Source organism: Saccopteryx bilineata, chromosome 2, assembly GCF_036850765.1.
Source record: "Saccopteryx bilineata isolate mSacBil1 chromosome 2, mSacBil1_pri_phased_curated, whole genome shotgun sequence".
Classification (NCBI taxonomy): Eukaryota; Metazoa; Chordata; class Mammalia; order Chiroptera; family Emballonuridae; genus Saccopteryx; species Saccopteryx bilineata.
The window spans coordinates 265,462,488-265,481,792 of record NC_089491.1 but is presented as its reverse complement, the minus strand read 5'-3'; the positions used below and the strand labels follow the sequence as shown (position 1 = coordinate 265,481,792).

Here is a 19,305-nt window from a genome sequence, read left to right as displayed (position 1 = left end):
ACCAGGTCTTTCCCAGACACCAATCAAACACTGGTATGTGAAAGCAAGGTAATCAATGTCTTCCAGTATAAAATCAGCACCTGGAAAAGTCATTGTTCCCTTTGTTTGTTTTTCCTCCTTATGTTTGATGTTGTAGTAAAAGTTACATAACATAAAATACACCGTTTTAACTTTAAGTGTACAATCTAGCATTCTTTATTGTTGTGCAATAGCACCACCATCCTTCTCCAGAACCTTCTCATCTTCCCAAACTGAAACTCTGCAAACATTAAACAATAGCTCCCTGTTGTCCCCTGCCCCAGCCCCTGGCTACACAATTCTACTTTCTGCCTCTACAAACTTAACTGTGCCAGGTCCCTCATATAAGTGGAATAATACAGTATTTGTCTTTTTAGGTCTGACTTATTTAACCCAGCATAATGTTTTTAAGGGCCGTCCACGTTACAACGTTGTCCACACTCTGTTCCTTTTCATGGCTGAATAATATGAATAATATTCCATCGTGTAGATATATACTGCATTTTGTTTATCCATTCATCACCGATAAATATTTGGCACTATTTGAAATGGGCAAATACAGAGAGAGAGAAAGCAGGATAGAGATTACCAGGGGTTGGGGGAGAGAGGACAGGAAAGTTATTTCCTGGGTACAAAGTTTTGTCAGGATGAAAAAGTTTGGGGTATAGCTGGTGGTGATGATTACACCGTACAGTGTATCTACTGAATGTCAAGGAATTGTATGCTCACAGATGGTTAAAATGATAAATATTACATATGTTTTACCCCAATAAAAAGGTTCCAATGGAACTAACTGCACTGGGGTGGCTCTGAGGATTAAACCGGCACTTCTCAAACTTTGCTGAGCACACAAATCACCTGTTCATATCAAAATGCAATTCAGTGATGCGGGGTCAGGGCGTGAGATGCTGCGTTTGTCACTAACTCGCAGGTGGCCCCCATGCCACAGGCCCACGGATCACGGGTTGGGTAGTCATGTGCACGAAGCCCAGGTGAGCGCCTGGGATACAGACGGCAGCAGGCAAACACTGGCTGCAGTGACAAGGTTAACACTGAAATAGAGATTTTGCGAACAACTTGGTCTTGGACAGGTCAACACTCATTTTAAGAAGATCTGTCTCTGAAATTCTATCACCCCACACACACTGCTCACAGAAGCTACAGGAGTCTTGCAGAACAGGGACATCAGCAACCGTCCAAGGGTCTCCCGCAGCCGCCTGTAAGCCTCTCTCAGAGCAGTGTATGGATGAAAACACCAAGTGTGGAAGACATTTCCATTTTAAATGATCTCAAGCAAAAAGTAGCATTCGTAATGCACAGGGTGATCCTTGGTCCAGCCCGGTCCATACCCTGGTTCTAGACCAGCCCTTAAATACTTCTGATTACCCGGAGTTTGGATTGGTTGTTTTTTCAACCTAGCCCTGGCCTGCAGTTGAGGAATAGACAGAAATAGTCAGGGACCAGGGCTGCAGAAAATGAATCAGAAGGGAGCACATCTCCACGGCTTAGATCCAACTTGGGGTCCTATGACCATCCCCCTTGCTAAACAAGGCATGCCTGGGGAAAAATCTCAAGTCAGGACTGCCAAAATCATGCCTACCTAATCTAAGAACAACCCAGTCCAGATCTCTATTAGAAATCCTCCCTCCCCCACCACGCCGGAGCTGAGAACTGCCCATACATGTCAAACTTTCAAGGCTTCGATCTGCTAGGCGTGGAGCCCAAACCATAGCAACAATTCAACGAGAAAATTTCCAAATAGAGCTGAGAAGTTAATTCGGAAAACCAAACACAGATTATCCCAGACCTGCCATATTAATTTCTACAGATTTACCATACCTATAGCAGCTCACATTTTATGGAGTCACTTGTCATGCGTGCCAGACGCAGAGCTAAGCACTTTGCACGTGTTATCTAATCCCCATAGCAACACTTTGAGGTAAGTGCTGTCATTTTCTTATTTTTACAGATGGGGAGATTGAGACACTTAGGTTAATCCCAAGGTTAGGGCTCATAATTGTTAGAGCCAACACTGTTCCCCAAAACTTACACCTATCTTAAAAATGAAAATTTTTTAATGTGGGATTATATAGGATTGACACAGGTACACAGTCAAATTCAAGAATTCAAACCTAGTCCTAAACCCATCGTCGAAAAAGAGAACAAATAGTTCACTCATGTCCAATCTGAAAACACCAGAGATGCCAGAAGTTTGGAGACTGTTCCTGGTACTGGCATGAAGTGGGGTGATCTGTGAGTGATCACTGATAATAACACATTTTCTTGTTATGATCACCAGATTTAGCAAAATAAAATAAAAGGATGTTCAATTTAATGTGAATTTCAGATAAACAATAAATAATTTTTTTTTGTATTTTCTATTTTTCCGAAGTTAGAAACGAGGAGGCAGTCAGACAAACTCCCACATGCGCCCAACTAGAATCCACCCGGCACGCCCAACCAAGGGGTGATGCTCTGCACATCTGGGTCGCTGCCCCATTGCAAGCAAAGCCATTCTAGCGCCTGAGGCTGAGGCCATGCAGCTTTCCTCAGCGCTTGGGGTCAACTTTGCTCCAATGGAGTCTTGGCTGCGGGAGAGGAAGAGAGAGATAGAGAGGAAGGAGAGGGGGAAGGGTGGAGAAGCAGATGGGCATTTCTCTTGTGTGCCCTGGCCAGGAATCTTACCCAGGACTTCCATATGCTTGGCCGGCATTCTACCGCTGAGCCAACCAGCCAGGGCCAACAATGAATAATTTTTTTCATTTAAGCATGTCCTATGCACTACACGGGCATACTGATATTGGAAAAGGACCCGTTGTTGATATGAAATTCAAGTTGAACTTACAAGCATCCTGCCTTTTATCTGGTGGCCCTCTGAGCAGCAACTGTGAAGCATTCCTTCACTGGGAGCAACACAGCCAGCCTGCCTTGGGGGTCCACCGTTTCCCCCAAGCACTGTAAAACCTTCTTCCCTTTGGTCCTCCCCAGTATCCTCTATAGTGCAGTGAAGTTATGCAACTTGCCCAAGACAGACAGTGGCAAGGGACAAGGTGGCAGAGCTGGAATCAGGCACTGTGTTCCAGTTCCCTAACCACTCACTGTCCCAAAACACGTGGCCCATCCTGGAGGGGAGGCCAGGCATGAGAACATGCTGGAAGCAAAGGTCTCTGGGTCCCAGAATAGATTAGTGGAATAAGGCTGTTATGTAAACCCAGCCGACGCTGTGAATACCGAGTGAAAAGTTCTCTGAAACATCCTTCTCTGGACATCCCTACGTCCCCAGTAATACACACATCCTTTACCCTTTCAATCCTTCTACCCTGCTTGGAATTTCTGCCTGTACAGAATGCACTGTTTCCTCCAGCCAAGCTTATTACCTTTTGGAAACAGCACCCCGGGCTTCATTTGGAGAACCTTTCTGCTCGGTCCCAAAGGTTTGGGAAGAGCTGACCTGTCTCCCTGGCTCCAGAATTGACCTATCCGAAATCTGTGCCCACCTGACCCCAGGAGTGGAGAAATGTACCAAGCCTGATCAGTGAAAAGAATACCCCAGACATTCGCTGGAGCCACTGGGAAATAATGAAGCTTTTCCTCCATCTTAGCTGAGACGCTAGAGTGTAAATGTGGAGATCCCAGAGAGCATCCTGCCACCAGACCGGGAGACTGCCTGAATGAAAGCAACTAGAAAAGGAAGCAGATCTGAGAGAGGCAGAGAGAGGTCCTTGCCTACGTTCCTAAAGTACCTGGATCCAGCCATGCTGAAGCTGGTGCTACCAGTGAACTTCTCAGTTACATGAGCCAAAGAAATCCCGCTTTTTGCATAAGCAATTTGAGTTGCGTTACTGTGTCTTGCAACCAAGAGTTTGGATTTACTACAACCAGGAAACACTATCATTTTTTACAGTGGTCAACAGGCAGAGTCAAAAATATCCAGAAACCCTGTTTGCTGTATATAATCCACAATCCAACCACAGCTCACCAGTCTGGTATGAGCCACTGTCATCTCTCACCTGCAATAATCTTCTGACTCATCTACCTGCTTCTGTTCATGTCCCTTCCAATCTAATCTCAACCATCGGCTAGAAAGGTGCTAATAAAACTCAAGTGAGATAATGAACTCCTCTGCACAAAACCCTGTAAGACATTTCCATTCTTTATACTGGTCTAAGAGAGCCTGCTGCTCTGGCCTCACTTTGCTGCTCTGACCTGATCATCGGCTCTCCACTCCAATAGTGTCCTAGCTGTTCCCCCAAGATCACAGGGCCTTTGCACAAGCCATTGCTCCCCCTTCTAAGAGCTCTTCCCCCTGCCTCACATATCCTCATGAATCACTCCCTCACTTCCTTTTGGTGTTTGTTCAGATGTCATCTTTTCCTGCTCTTTCTCTCTTTTTTTTTTTTTTTCATAATACCACCTTCTAGCATGTTTTTAGTTTCCTTACTCTGTTTATTTGCTTATTGTCTATCTCCCCTGAACCCTAAAGTAGGGCCCTTTGCCTTTGTTACTCACGGCGGTATCCTTAGCACCTAAAACACCACGTGGCACAGTGTAGGTGCCCAACCCTGGGAAGTTCTGAGTCGGGATGAAACAGACCCAGGAAGAAGGGCAGTGTCAGGGAAACGAGACAAAAGCTGGGACACAGGAAGCGTGTCCAGGGACTCTTCCTCCCTGCGACCTCAATTTCAAGGTGGCATCTGGACTCAGCCCACCCTCTGCAGTCCTGGTTCTACCTTTGCAAAGACCCGAAGTCCCATCTCAGCAGACAACCAAGGGCGACTGGCGGCGGGGAAATGTGATTATACACATATGACCAAATAGTGGTGGAGGAGAGTCCTCCTCTTAATCTGAGTTAATATAAGACTGCTCCCATTATTGTTAATCTGATCAAAGAATGACCAGCTCTCTCAGACCTGTAGCATGCTAGTAATGAATTTTTCATAACTCTGCAGAGACGTTTTCTGCACTGCTGTTAATATTAAACCACAAAGCAGAAGGCTTAAAATGTATTTCCATGCCACCGCCCCTTACCTCCCGGCTGTATTTTCTCTCCCTTCACCCAACTCTTCTCGAAGTCTCGCCCGGCTGTGACGATCATGGGATGGCTTGTTTTGTTGTGGTGTTAAAGAACCCGCCTCCACCTTGGGGAACCACTACATTTCTGTTACGCTTTTCAAATCGTAGTTGAAAAGTGGAAGGCATAGATTAGAGTTTTATTCAACCTGGCAATGAGATAGCCTCACTGTTTGATAAGGAGGAGGAGACAAAGTAGAAAAAAAATGCAAAGGAACCCAGTTAAGATAAAGGGGAAAGTACTGCCCCACCTCCGGGCCCTCCCATGGGCCCAAAACACTCTGTACACTCGGCCATGTTGAACTTCATTCACTTCCTCAAACACCCCATGCTGTTTCCCTCCTCTGGGCTTTTGCACATACAGCTAGTGCTCGACTTACGACCACGATTGGTCGTAACACAATTTGGTCGTAAGTTGAGTAGGCTATATGTACAGTACTCTGAAATGATGTTATAAAAATCTTTAAGTCATATTTTATCATAATTTTCTTTCATTATTGTTATATAACAGAATTTTCTTTGTTCATTTTATGCCAAAATTTGTATCATCTCTACATCATTTTGTTTCTTATTTTTACATTCGTCAGGTTTAAGTAAAACACTGCATTACCAGTACAACTGGTTTAACATTTGCAAAGACAATTTCCTCTTGGTAGACATCTTGGGAGGGGTTTGATGAAAAATATCCAAGACACAAAACACAAATTGCTGTACCGAGTCTGGGATAACAGTTGAAATGGTGCACGTGGAGATGGTAGTGCTGCAGGAAGCTGGTCCGCACTGTCGTACACCCAGCTGGGCAACGCTTGTGCTGCCAGACGCGGAACAGTCGTGGCTAGTGATTGTGGTCAAATGGTAAAGTCGAATGGTCATAAGGTGCATAGGTCGTAAGTCAATCAATATTTATACTGTCTCTCCAGCTGGACAAGTCTTTCCTCAGCTCTAGTTAACTCCATCATCCGCCAGGTCTCCATTTTAAATCACATCACTAGATCCATAAGCTGTATAGGCTGTGTCCCAAGTACTTCGCACAGTGCCTGATATGCAATATGTTTCTAGGTCCCCAAGTACCACATAGGCAAGACTTCGTTCCAGTCTAAGGCAGATAACACAAGGTGGAATGAATGAGTGAATGAAGGATACCGACACTCACCAACCACGCCCCCTTTTTGAGTAGACCTCGGAAATGGCTGACCATACCCAACACCAAAGCTCTGAGTTTCCTCCCAGACCCCATGCTCAGAATATGTCATAATCAACTTCAGTGGCAGCACATCTTGTTTGTTGAGTGTGGACTTGACTATCTCTACGTTTTGAATGAATAAAAGTCATTGGCCATCATCAATTAGCCGTCGTGAAGGCTATATTTTCAGATCAAGGAAAAATAAAGAGACTTGTTTTTTTTTTTGTAAAGTGACTCCAAAGACAGTTTTCAAGACTGTTTTTAAGTAATGCCAGGAGAGATAGGGCAAGGTTGTTTGATTTGTCATTTTAGGTAAATATCTGATCTAGGAATTACTGATAGGATAACAGTAATCTGGTTATACTTAAAACAGAGTATTTAGTATCTGTTAGAAATATATGTACAGTATTTGAGGATGAAATGCTATAATGGTTTTATTTATTTATTTATTTATTTTCATTTTTCTGAAGCTGGAAACAGGGAGAGACAGTCAGACAGACTCCCGCATGTGCCCGACTGGGATCCACCCGGCACGCCCACCAGGGGGCAACGCTCTGCCCACCAGGGGGCGATGCTCTGCCCCTCCGGGGCGTCGCTCTGTCGCGACCAGAGCCACTCTAGCGCCTGGGGCAGAGGCCAAGGAGCCATCCCCAGTGCCCGGGCCATCTTTGCTCCAATGGAGCCTCGCTGCGGGAGGGGAAGAGAGAGACAGAGAGGAAAGAGAGGGGGAGGGGTGGAGAACAGATGGGCACTTCTCCTGTGTGCCCTGGCCGGGAATCGAACCCGGGACTTCTGCACGCCAGGCCGACACTCTACCACTGAGCAAACCGGCCAGGACCTATAATGGTTTTAGAAAAAATGCTTCAAAATAATCCAGAGGAAATGAGGGAGGGGGATTACTGGCCACAATTTGGTCATTTACGTGATGGGTACATATGGGTGCATTATTCTATCCACCCTACTTCTGTATAGGTTTGAAACGTATGTATGTATGTGTGTGTCACTGTCTGGTCCCAGTCACATCTATTTCTCTGCCCTTACTGCAAACCGAGAACAGCCACCCAATCAGCAAACATTATAAAATCGACAATTAATTGGTTACCCCGTCTTCTCTGGGCTAAACCATGTGGCCTGAAGTTTTTCAACCCATGGATGGATAGGATTAGGAAAAAGTCTGAAAGAGCAATCATCAACCATTGGCGTTCACAAATTATTTTAGTAGTATTGATGACCTGTGCCTTCCTTTGCCTTGCTCAACATAGGCACACACATTTAAATTAAAGAGGAAAACAGTGAGGCGCATGATCAAATAATAACAAGGCGACGTCTGCTTTTTATTTAGAGTTTTGATTGCTGGGTTTCATTGGAAAATGGAAATATCTGGCCATCTGAGGCCCAAATCCTTCCCACTGGCAATACTAGCATCTATAAAATGTGATGTACGCCCTCCAGCTCACTGTGGCCCTTAGGACACCTCCCAACTCTCCTACTTCTGCCCTTTTTTTCTTCTGCGGGTTTCCTGCCTGGTCCCAGAAAACAACAGACTGTGAGATCCCTGGAAATCAGACAGCTTCTTCTGTAAAACACATATCCCTTTCTGATAACGCTTCAGAAAAATTCCACCTCAAATTAGGCTTCCATGTCATTAATGTGACTCTAACTCTGGGTTTATTTTGACAGAAATGTGCAGTTTTAAAAACCACATCAGCCTCAAGTTTCTTAGCTCATCACAAGCTGATTCACAGATGCAGTAAAGTCACTTCATAGATATACTTTTTAAGTCACAGATTGATTGGAAACATTTAGCTCTCTCAGTTATCATTCCTGAAGACACAAAGCCACAAACCCTACTCTTGTAAACTCTGGAAGGATTATAAATGGGTATACACTTTCTAAAGGACATCCTCCCCCCACCTCCCCCCACCTTCCTACCCCCTTACTAGCATGAAAAAGCCTTACTAGCATGCAGTAATTCTACTTCTAAAGTGTCTTTCTTAAGGAAACAAATAAGCATGCTTTACAAAGGTTGCATTTCAAAAGCAGTCATTAGGTTGTGTTCATGAGAACAACAACAACAAAAAAATCAGAAATAATCTAACTCACCGGAGGGAGTTGGGTCAACTCAATTATGCTCTGTCTCTATGCGGGAATGTTAGTAGTCATTTGAAATGCTATTAAAAAAATGGTTTTGGCAGGGAAAGGCATTCATGTCTTAAAGTAATTTTGAAGAGGAAAATTAGAGACGATGAAATACATAGAACAGAGTTATTCTTTAAAGTCACATAAAAATACATGTTGGCACGAGGAAAAGCCTCCAAGCTTCTGTAACAAGGTGTTAACAATGTTGATCTGCGGGCGGCAGGATGATAAGTGTGTTCACTTTCCTTTCTGATTAAACACATACTCTATCTCCTTCTATAGTGACTGTGCCACGCTTTTATGCCTAGAGCTGTCTTTACAATGACTATTTTATTTAATGACTTCCATTGCTGAAGTCGATGTGAACGATTTATAACCTGGCATGTAGAACCAGACTAGCCGACCAGGCAATAGCAAGAGCTCCAGGGAACTGTCACAGAGACCACAGCGTACAACCAACCACAAAAGGTAGGAAGGAACTTCTGATTGTCCAGTTCCTCACTGTGGACCGGCCTGAACTGGGGGGGCAGATCTTCAGTTTCTGGCAGAGGAAAACCAGTTACCTCCCAAAGGGTTCCCATCCTCCTAGCAAACCAATGTTCACAGCGGCGCTATTCACAACAACCACAGGTGGAAATAACCCAAATATCCACTGAGGGACAGATAAACAGAGTGGGCTTGACCATATAATGATAGTCTCTTCAGCCATAAAAGGGAGTGAAGCGCTGACATATGCTACAACCTGGGTAGATCTTGAAGACATTATGCTAAGCGAAGAGGGCCAGACACGAAAGGCCACGTATTGTATGATTTTATTTATATGAAATTTCCAGAACAGGTAAAACCATAGCAACAGAAAATAGATTAGTGGTTGCCAGGGGATGGAGGGCAGGGAAATGGGAGTGACCGCTAAACAGAAACAATGGGTGTGTGTGTGTGTGTGTGTGTGTGTGTGTGTGTGTAGTGATGGAAATATTCTAGATTTACACAGAGGCAATGACTGCACAACAGTGAGCATATACTAGACACCATTTAATGGCACACTTTAAAATAGTTAAAATGGTGAATTTTATATTACGTGGATTTTATCTCAATTTTTGAAAGCCTAAAGAAAACAACAAGAGAAGCTGGGTGGCTCTATTAATATCAGAGAAAGGAGTTTCCAGACAAAGAAAACTACCAGGGGTAAACGGTAACTTCACATAACGATAAAGGGTCAGTTCACTGAGAAAACCACCATCCCAAATGTGTCTACACAAAACAAAACAGCTCAAAACATAGAAAGCAAAAACCGAAGGCACTGCAAGGAGAAACAGACAAAGCCACAACAGCAGTAGCTGACATCAATGCTTCCTACTGTATAATCAATAAAACAACCCAAGAGGACACCAGCCAGGACATAGAGGATCTAAACAAGACCATCAACCCAGCAACATTTATACAAGGCTGTACTCCTCGATAGCAGAATACACACTCCTTTCAAGCACACGTGTTACATTCACCAAGAGAACATATTCTGGGTCATGAAGGAAGCCTTAAACATTTTAAGAGAATTGAAACCATACAAAATGTGTTCCATTGACCATAACTGAATTAAACAAGAAGTCAATCACAGAACTATAACAGAGAACAGCCATAACATTTGGAAATTAAACCACAGACTTCTGAAGAATCCATTCATTGAAGGAGAAGCCTCAAAAATTTTTTTTAAATCTTGTAAACTAAAGAGAATGAAAAGATAGCATATCAAAATTTGTGGGATGCGGTTAAAGTAGTCTGTCAAGGGGAAATTTATGGCAATACATACTTATATTAGAAAAGAAAAAAGTCTGAAATCAACAATCTAAGCATCCACCCCAAGAAAATTTAAAAAGAAGAGCAAAATAAGCCTAAACAAGCAGAAGAAAAGAAATAAGAACAGAAATGAGTAAAATTTATAACAGAAAAACAACACAGAAAATAAGGCCAAAAAATAGTTCTTTCAAAAGATGAATAAAAATGACAAACCTCTAGCCAGATTGACAAACAATAAGAGAAACAAACCACATATTATCAACATCAAGAATGAAAGAAGAGCCCTGGCGAGTTTGCTCAGTGGTAGAGCATCGGCCTGGATGCAGGAGTCCCGAGTTTGATTCCCGGCCAGGGCACACAGGAGAAGCGCCCATCTGCTTCTCCACCCCTCCCCCTCTCCTTCCTCTCTGTCTCTCTCTTCCCCTCCTGCAGCCAAGGCTCCATTGGAGCAAAAAGTTGGTCCAGGCGCTGAGAATGGCTCCATGGCCTCTGCCTCAGGCACTAGAATGGCTCTGGTTGCAACAGAGCAACGCCCCAGATGGGCAGAGCATCGCCCCCTGGTGGGCATGCCGGGTGGAACCTGGTAGGGTGCATGTGGAGTCTGTCTGACTGTCTCCCTGTTTCCAACTTCAGAAAAATACAAAAAAAAAAAAAGAATGAAAGAAGAAACATCACTATAGATCCCACAGCCACTAAAAGGATAGTAAGAGACTACTACAAGCAACTTTATGCATGCAAGGTCAACAACTTAGAGAAAGGGTACCAATTCTTTGAAAGCCACAAACTACCAAAATTCACCCAAGAATAAATTAAAGAAACTCAATTTGTAGTTAAAAATCTTCTAGGGGAACGAAAAATGATCTCTAGGTCCAGAGAGTTTCACTGGTGAATTCTACCAGAATTTAAAGAAAAAATAACACCAATTCTACACAATCTGAGGAAACACTTTCCAACTCATTTTGTGAGGCCAGTATTATCCAGATTCTGAAACTAAACAAAGACAGTACAAAAAAAAACCCAAAAACCCCACAGACCAATATCTTTCATGAATATAGACACCAAAACCCCCAACAAAATAGTAATCAATCAAATCCAGCAACATAGTAAAGGAATAATACTGCTTTTTGGGTTTATCATAAAGCACTATTTCTCCAAAGAAATGCAAAAAGTGACGTCTACACTGCTCTGCCTTCTATTAAATACAAAGCCCCTGCATGGCCCTTGATGGGTTTTTTATTATCTATTTGCCTCATTGCTGGAGTCCAGTCCACCCAACCCTGCCCAAACTCCATCCCAAGACCCTTACGGATAGGCACACAGAGGAACATTCATTACTATTTCTGATTGATATTATACTCTGGGTAGATAAGGGGCCCAGGTAAAAGGAAATCCACATTGCCAACAACCCCAGATTCCAGAATTCCGTAAGAAGGGAACTCACCCAGCAGAGAGCAAGGAAAAGGTGTGGAAAAGTTTGGGTCACAGACTTGTCAGGAGTCTGTGGCATAGCTATGTTGCATCTCTACCTGGTAGGTTCCAAATCTAGATGCAAACCTCTGAAGACTGTTTCCTCAGCCAAGAATAAGGACTGGCCTCATTCTCTCTTCTCCAGAGAGCAAAACCAAAGGATAGAGGACAAGGGGCAGATCCAACGCAACAGAAGGAGGATCATTCTAACCATTATAACTCACCCAAACCAAAGGGCTGCCTTGTGAAAGGACTTGAATAGACATTCTCCAAGAAAGATATACAAATAGCAAATAAGCACATGAAAAAAAAAAGTGCTTAACACAATCAGTCATTAAGGAAATACAAATCAAAGCCACAGCATGGCTGGAACAAAAAAATAATGGAGCATAGCAAGTGCTGGCAAGAATGTGGAGAAAATGGAACCCTGGTGCGTTGCTGTGGAAAACAGTCTGGCAGTTCCTTTAAAAAAAATTAAAAATAGAACTGCCACATGACCCAGCAATTCCACTCCTAGTTATATACCCAAAAGAATTGGAAGCAGGGACACAAATACTTGTGCATCAGTGTTCACAGCAGCACTATCCACAATAGCTAAAAGACGTAAATGACCCAAGTGGCCATCAAGCAACAAATGGGTCAATAAAATGTGGTCTACCCACAGAATGGAATATTTTCACCCACAAAAAGGAATGGGAGGATGATACATTCTACGATATGGATGAACCCTAGAAACATTATGCTAAGTGAAATAAGCCAGACACAAAAGGGGACATAGCATATGATTCTATGTACATGAGACACCTAAAATAGTCCAATTCATTGAGACAGAAAACAGAGTGGAGGTTACTATGCAGTGGAGGAGGGGGTGTGTGGGGAGTTATGCCTTAATGGGTGCAGCAATTCTGTTTGAGATGATGAAAAAGTTCTGGAGGAAGGTGGTGGTGATGGTTGCACAACATTGTACTCAGTGCCACTGAATTGTTTATTTAAAAATGGTTAAAATGGTAAATTGTATGTTATTTATACTTTACCGCAATAAGAAACAGGGGTCATCCCTGTGACGCAGTGCTCACCCCAAATTACCAAGCTAAACCGGGCATGAGCTGGGCCCAGACAACTTCTTGAGGGTCCTCCTACCCTGAAAGGATGCATTTTTCAAACCCCTGGGTCTCACAGCTGCTGATTTTTCTCTTCACCACATAAACTGAATACAGATTCAAGCTGGAAGACCTAACTAACTCCATAACCAGTATACCACAATGGGCTGCTTATGTGGTCCCACAGACTGTAAGAGGGCTGAGACACTCTTATTGCCTAGTGACACGGCAACCATGGTAATGTCGTAAAGCAACACATTACCCACGTGCTTGCAGCGATGCTGGTGTAAACAAACCTACAGGTCGCCAATCATATTAAAGTATAGCGCCTACAATTATGGACAGTTCATAATACTTGATCATGATAGTGAATGACTAAGTTACTGGTTTATGTATCTGTTATACTATGCTTTTTAGCATTAGAGTGTACACTTTCTATTTATTGAAAAAAAGTTTTCGGTGAAATAGTATGCCATGTTACACCGCAGCAGCCTCACACATCTCATGTTCACCGCATTGCTTTCTCTTGTGCTTGATTCAATCTCCTGTTTTACAAATTTCATGGAGCGTCCCAAGGGTCCAGTGTTTATAAAGTCTACAGTGGTGGGCAGTCATGATCTAGGTGTGTACATATGCTGACCGACTTGCTCACTGACTCACCCAGAGCTATTTCCAGTCCTGCAAGCCCCATTTATGTTAATTACCCTAATAGGGATACCATTTTTGAGCCTCTGGACCGCATTTTTACTGTACCTTTTCTATGTTTAGATGTTAGATACACATACACCATTGTGTTATAGTAGTCAACAGTATTCAGTATGGTAACGTGCTGTACTGGTTTGTAGCCTAGGAACACGAGCTATATACCATAAAGCCTAGGTGTGCAGTAGGCTATACCAGCAATTTTAACCTGGTGTGTTGCAACAATTTTTAAAACACGAAATACCTATTCAGTCAGGGACACTGACCTCTTTTTGCTTAGATTGTCAAATAAAAAAATGACAATAGACAACACAACAATATCTACCCAGTGTGAATGAATTGAAATTACACCTATTTTTTTTTGTCGGGTCGGCAAAAATATATATTTTTTGGTGTGCCACAGAATTTTTGTAATTAGCTTATGTGTGCCATGAGGTGGAAAAAGGTTGCAGATTACTGGGCTGTATCATTTAGGTTTGTGTACGTGCACTCTGTGATGTTCACACAACGATAAAATCAAATCGCCTGACAACACAGTTCTTAGACTGTGTCCCTGTCTTTAAGTGGCACATGACTGTACTTTGTTATCCAACTTAAGAGTTGTGACGAGCACACGGTTTAAAGACTAAAGCCTGCCAGGCACTGATGAGACGTGAGTCATCTGTGGGCGAATTCAAAGATTCAGATCTGGTATCAGGCTCTTGTTCACTTATGTCACCTGCAGCCCAGCAGGTGTGCCGCTGTCCCATAGAAGGCTCCCGTGGGTTTCTTCTTCTCACGCCTTGCTGTGTTAGCCCCCTGCCTCTCAAACATCGGGGGCTCGGTTAATGTCTACTGATAAAAGAATGACACACTTGAGAATGGCACCTCCAAGAATGGCTAATATACGCTAACCATCACAGAGGGCAGAAATACTCTAACCTTCCCATACTAATCCATAGGGAGGATGATAATGAAAAGAACCAAAAGTAACAATTATCAAGTATGTGCCATGTTCCCAGCAATCCACTCAGCTCTTCAGTGTATGATCTCATTTAATCAGCATAACAATCTTGCAAAAATTTATCCTGACTCCATAAGCTAGGAAACTGAGGCTCAGAAAAGAGAGCATATTTGCCCAAGATGACTTTGCTAGTAAACTCCGAACTCAGACTGGAACCCCAAAAGTCCCTCCTGCGCAGCCCAAACCCACTTAAGTACTTGGCAGTGCTGCTTTAAACACCCACCCAAACTTTCCAGGGACTCGATGAAGTTATATTTTTCCTGGGCCTTCATCTCACTTTTCCAATGGTTCAGGGAAATCGAAGGCATCCATCGTTGGGATGCATCCACTGCTTTATTCAATGGCTGCCTAGGAACTCCAGCGGGCCCATATTTACCCTGACTTTGTCAAGAACAGGATTTCCATCTTTACAAAACAGAGAGAAATCACCTCCATGCTGAAAAGTAGCGCCGTCCAATCAAAATACACAGTGAGCCACCTATGTCATTTAAAGATTTTCTCAGTAGCCTCGGGAAAATAAAGGAATAAGGTATGGGTAGATTTAATTTTGACCTTGTTTATGTAACCCCATATATCTAAAGCAGTATCATTTCAATATGGTGTCCATATAAGCAAATTATTAATGAGATATTTGACATGCTTTTCTTCGCGTTAAGAGTTTGGAGGCTGCTGTGCATTTTACACACATAGCGCATTTCAGTAGAATTCACCACATTTCAACAGGTCAGTAGGGTAAGTGGTTACCCAACGGGGTAAGTGGCTACCATACTGGACTTCCCAGGTCTGACTTGTTTGCCTCTCTTTTTCTCACCGTTCCTTGTCTCTGTGGCTGCCCTGCTTTGCCTCTATCAGTCCTATATCTCCTTTTGATAGTTGTCGTCTGCAAGTCACCCATGAAAGCATTTGAGCGACAGGACATGCCATCACGATGACTCTCATTAATCCTGTAGCTATCCCCTCTAATTGCATTACCATTAGCATCTGCACTTCCACTCCGCCCTCTGTTGCTCTCATCTTCCTCTCTTCCCTTCCAGTCCACTACACCTTTGGGAAACCCGCCGGACAGCAGTAAACCTCTTCCTCTATCTGTGGCTGCCTTCATTTGCAGTTTGGGGTCAACTCACTGACTCTAAACCTCAGTCAACTCACTTTTAAAACAGGAACCACCACACTTGCGGTCACTACCCACTCGTAAGAGGTTTCAAAGAGGGTGCGGAAACCCTGCTGAAGAAAAATCATTCTATGCTTTGACTCTCTCCTCCCATGCTTGTCCCTCTTTCCTTCCCATCCCTCAGTTTCTCCATCCTCCTTCCCAATGCCACGTGTCCCTCATCTTTCTCAGACAGACACCTCCTCATCCTCAAGACTCAGAGCATCAGGATGGGGGTGAGGGGAAAGGCCCAGTGCCAGCAGTTGGGGCCGGGTGGGTGGGAGCCCAGAAAATGAGCGATTCTCTGGGGGAGGAGGACCCCCCAGTTTTCTGACCATTGGAGGAAGAAGCGTAACAAGTTCCCTAGCAGAGCTCACTCCAAAACCCCACAGGGGTAGTAAACCCTTCAGAAAGAACTTTTGCCTCTAACTCAGAATTGTGAGACCACCTCCCACCCATATCTTTATAAGAACAAGGCAGGGAAGAGGCTCGGCATTCCCGGGCTGGCTACTTTGTGGGGAAAAGCCAGTATTTCTCCTGTCCCTGTGGGTTCCCAGCTCCTCCCCCAGGAGAAGCAGGAAGGACAAGATTCCAACCTGATGCAACTGCCTCCTTAACCCTGAGCTCCCGGTCATCAAAACACAGGCAACCAAAAAGTAAGATGAAGCTTAAACCCATGCTGAGGATATGGGGAAACGGGGCCCTTTCACCAGCATGCTGATGAAGGGCAATTTGGCAAAACCTAGCAAAAACCCTGTAACTTGCCACATCCTTGGATCCAGCCATTCCACCACCAGGAATTGAAGGCAAGGATTACTACAAACCACTGGGATGTCTGCTGCCATGTTATTTATAATAATGGAAAATTATAAACAAACATCTGCCAGTAGAATTTTGGTTAAATAAATTAACCAAATGATCCATCCATGTAATACCATGTAGGGTATTAAAAATAATGTGTCATTACATGGAAAGATGTTTCCGAGATTAAGAGAATTTATTATCTCCAGCCTTTCTCAGAAGTCCTCGAATACCAAGAAGGCTCGAATACCTAACTGTTTACTTAACAAATGCAACATGTTCAAACAGGACTTGACGTCAAGCTCAACCTATTCCACCACACCGCCCCCCACCCCCACCCATCTTCACATTTCAGATCATGGCACCACCATTCATTGAATTCTTAGACCCAACATCTCGTAATGATCCTCAATCCTTTTCCTTCACCACCCCCATATCAAATTCATGAGCACCTGCTACGCACTTGACATCCTGAATCCAACCACTTACCCCATCCTCCCAGTCGGCCTAATAGCCCAAAGCACAGTCACTCTGGGCTTTAACTTCCACACGAACCCCCCAACTTGTCTCCCAGTGTCCATTCTCACCCTCGACGGTCTATTTTCCTTCAGCAATCTGTCATCCCACTATTTAGACAAAACCTAAGGCTCTCTGGCAAGCCCTCTATGACCAGGTCCCTGCTTCTGTCTCCCACTGTGTCCCTCGTCCCTTCCCCACCCACTCACTCCACTCCAACCACAGTGGTCTTCTTACTGTTATAACAACATGCTGAGCATATTTTCACCCAAGAAATTTCCACCTGCAGCTCCCTCTGCCGGGTGTATTCTCCAGATATGCCATGGCTTGCTTCCTCAAGTCAGCAAAACATCTTCAAGAGATCCTTGCTGATTATCCCAGGTCTCTCCCTCTCTTTCCCATGCTCTTTTAGTTTTATTTCAGTTTTCTGTTGCTGTTGTTTTACAGCTGTGCTACGTTGTTGTGTTAGACTGTTCATTGGCCCCCAATGAGCATACCTTCTGGAATCCATACTCTCAGATAGTTTCTTCCACACTGACTCTGGGCTTATCCAAGTCACCACTGTGTTTCTAATGCCTAAAACAGTGTTGGGCACACAGCAGGTGCTCACTAAACAGTTACACCCATCACAAATTAAATATGGCCACAAAGGCTTTGCAGCTCCTCCTGGCAAGAGGTGGACTCCATTTCCCTATTGCGTAAATCCAGGCTGGCCATGTGACATGCATCAACTCCCAAAACACAGTGGAAGTGATAATTTGTGACTTCCAAATCTTAAGACTCCTTGCAACTTTCGCTCCTGCCCTCTTGGAACACCAGGGACATGGAAGACTGCCTGGCTGTTCCACTGGAGAGGCCACGTGGAGAGAGAGGCTCAGCTGTCTCCGCCACCAACACTCTACCAGCTGAATGAGGTCATGTGAATGGGTCCAGGCAAGACCAGCAGAGCCACCCAGCCAATCCCAGTACACAGAATCATGGGAAATAACAAGTTGTTGTCTGAAGTCCAAGATGTCCTAAACATAATTAAGTCTAGGGGTGGCGTGTTATACCCCAATCAATCATGGAGACAGAACATACAAAGGCCAAACAACTGAAAAGTGTGTGGCTACAGTTCCCTTCCTGTGGGAGGTGATTCTATACTTACCTGACCCCAGCCCAACCCCAGATATTTCCTTCTCCTTCAAATTTAACCAAAATAGAGCCCAGGTCAGAACCACCTGCACTCAGCCAATGCCCACCAGTCCTACTGTCCCTTGGTTACCTTCCAGATGATCTCTGTGCCTCCAGGGTCTTTTCTATCTCATTCACCCTACAGACCAAGGATCTGAAAATTTGAATTTTAGGGTCCACAAATAAAGTTTTATTGGAAAGCATTCGTTTGTGAATTGTCCACAGCAGCTGAATACTCCAAAGGCATAGCAGAGTGACTGTGATGGAAACCACATGGTCCACAAAGCCAAAACTATTCACTATCTGACGGCCCCTGCTGTGGACTGCCATCACACTCACCATTAAATATCTTTCTTTTATTATTGTATTCACTCCCAAACTTCTGAAGACTTCTATCTCCTCCCTCAAGGGCAGTGGTGGGATTCAGCCAGTTCACACCAGTTCAGCAGAACCGATAACCTAATTTTTTGATGAGTTTGGTGAACCGGATGTTAAAATGGCACTTGTAATCAGGGTTCTCTCTAAGGTGGGTACCTGGGCAGCTGGCTGCCCAGTGGGGAAATCACATATTTTCATTCCTTGCTCTTTTTTAATGTTCACCTGTGCAACAGCATATTCTAAGCGCCCGTAGTAATGTTCATTCCATCCATGGGTGAAAAAAATTGCAAGTGAGGATGCCAATCAAGAAGCAATATAGAAATATTCTAAATAAGTTTTATTGTTTTTTGTGAGTTATTTAATATTTTTCATTAATATTTTAGAACTCTTAGAACATAATCTAGTTTCATGTACCTCTTTTGTTGTTCTTATTTATTAAATACATGAAATAAACTACCTTTCAATATATCCTTTTTATACTTAAAATGGTCATTAGGGCAGAGAACGGATTGTTAAATTATTTGATTCCCATCACTCCTCAAGGGGATGAAACTTTGTTGATCTGACTCCCCTATGCTAAGTCAGACCCCAGGAGTTAGCAACCTAAAATCCTTTCCAGCGATACTCTATCAGGTACTGTCCACTCTGGGCCAACTGGTTTCTGAGCTGTCCCATGAAGGCATGAAAGTGCCCTCATCTGGTTTGTCCTTCTTGTCCAGTGAACTGCCTACTGTGATCTAAACCCTCCCCATTCCTCACTCCCTTCAGGGTCTCCAGGTCCTCCACCAGGACCGCTTCGCAGCTTTGCCAG

General features: G+C 43.8%; 1 protein-coding gene across 1 annotated transcript in view; it reads right to left on the bottom strand.

Moving 5' to 3' along the window:
- KSR2 (kinase suppressor of ras 2) overlaps positions 1–19,305 on the bottom strand; it is a 295,021-nt gene that overhangs the window by 270,912 nt on the left and 4,804 nt on the right. The gene's annotated exons all lie outside the window — the stretch shown is intronic.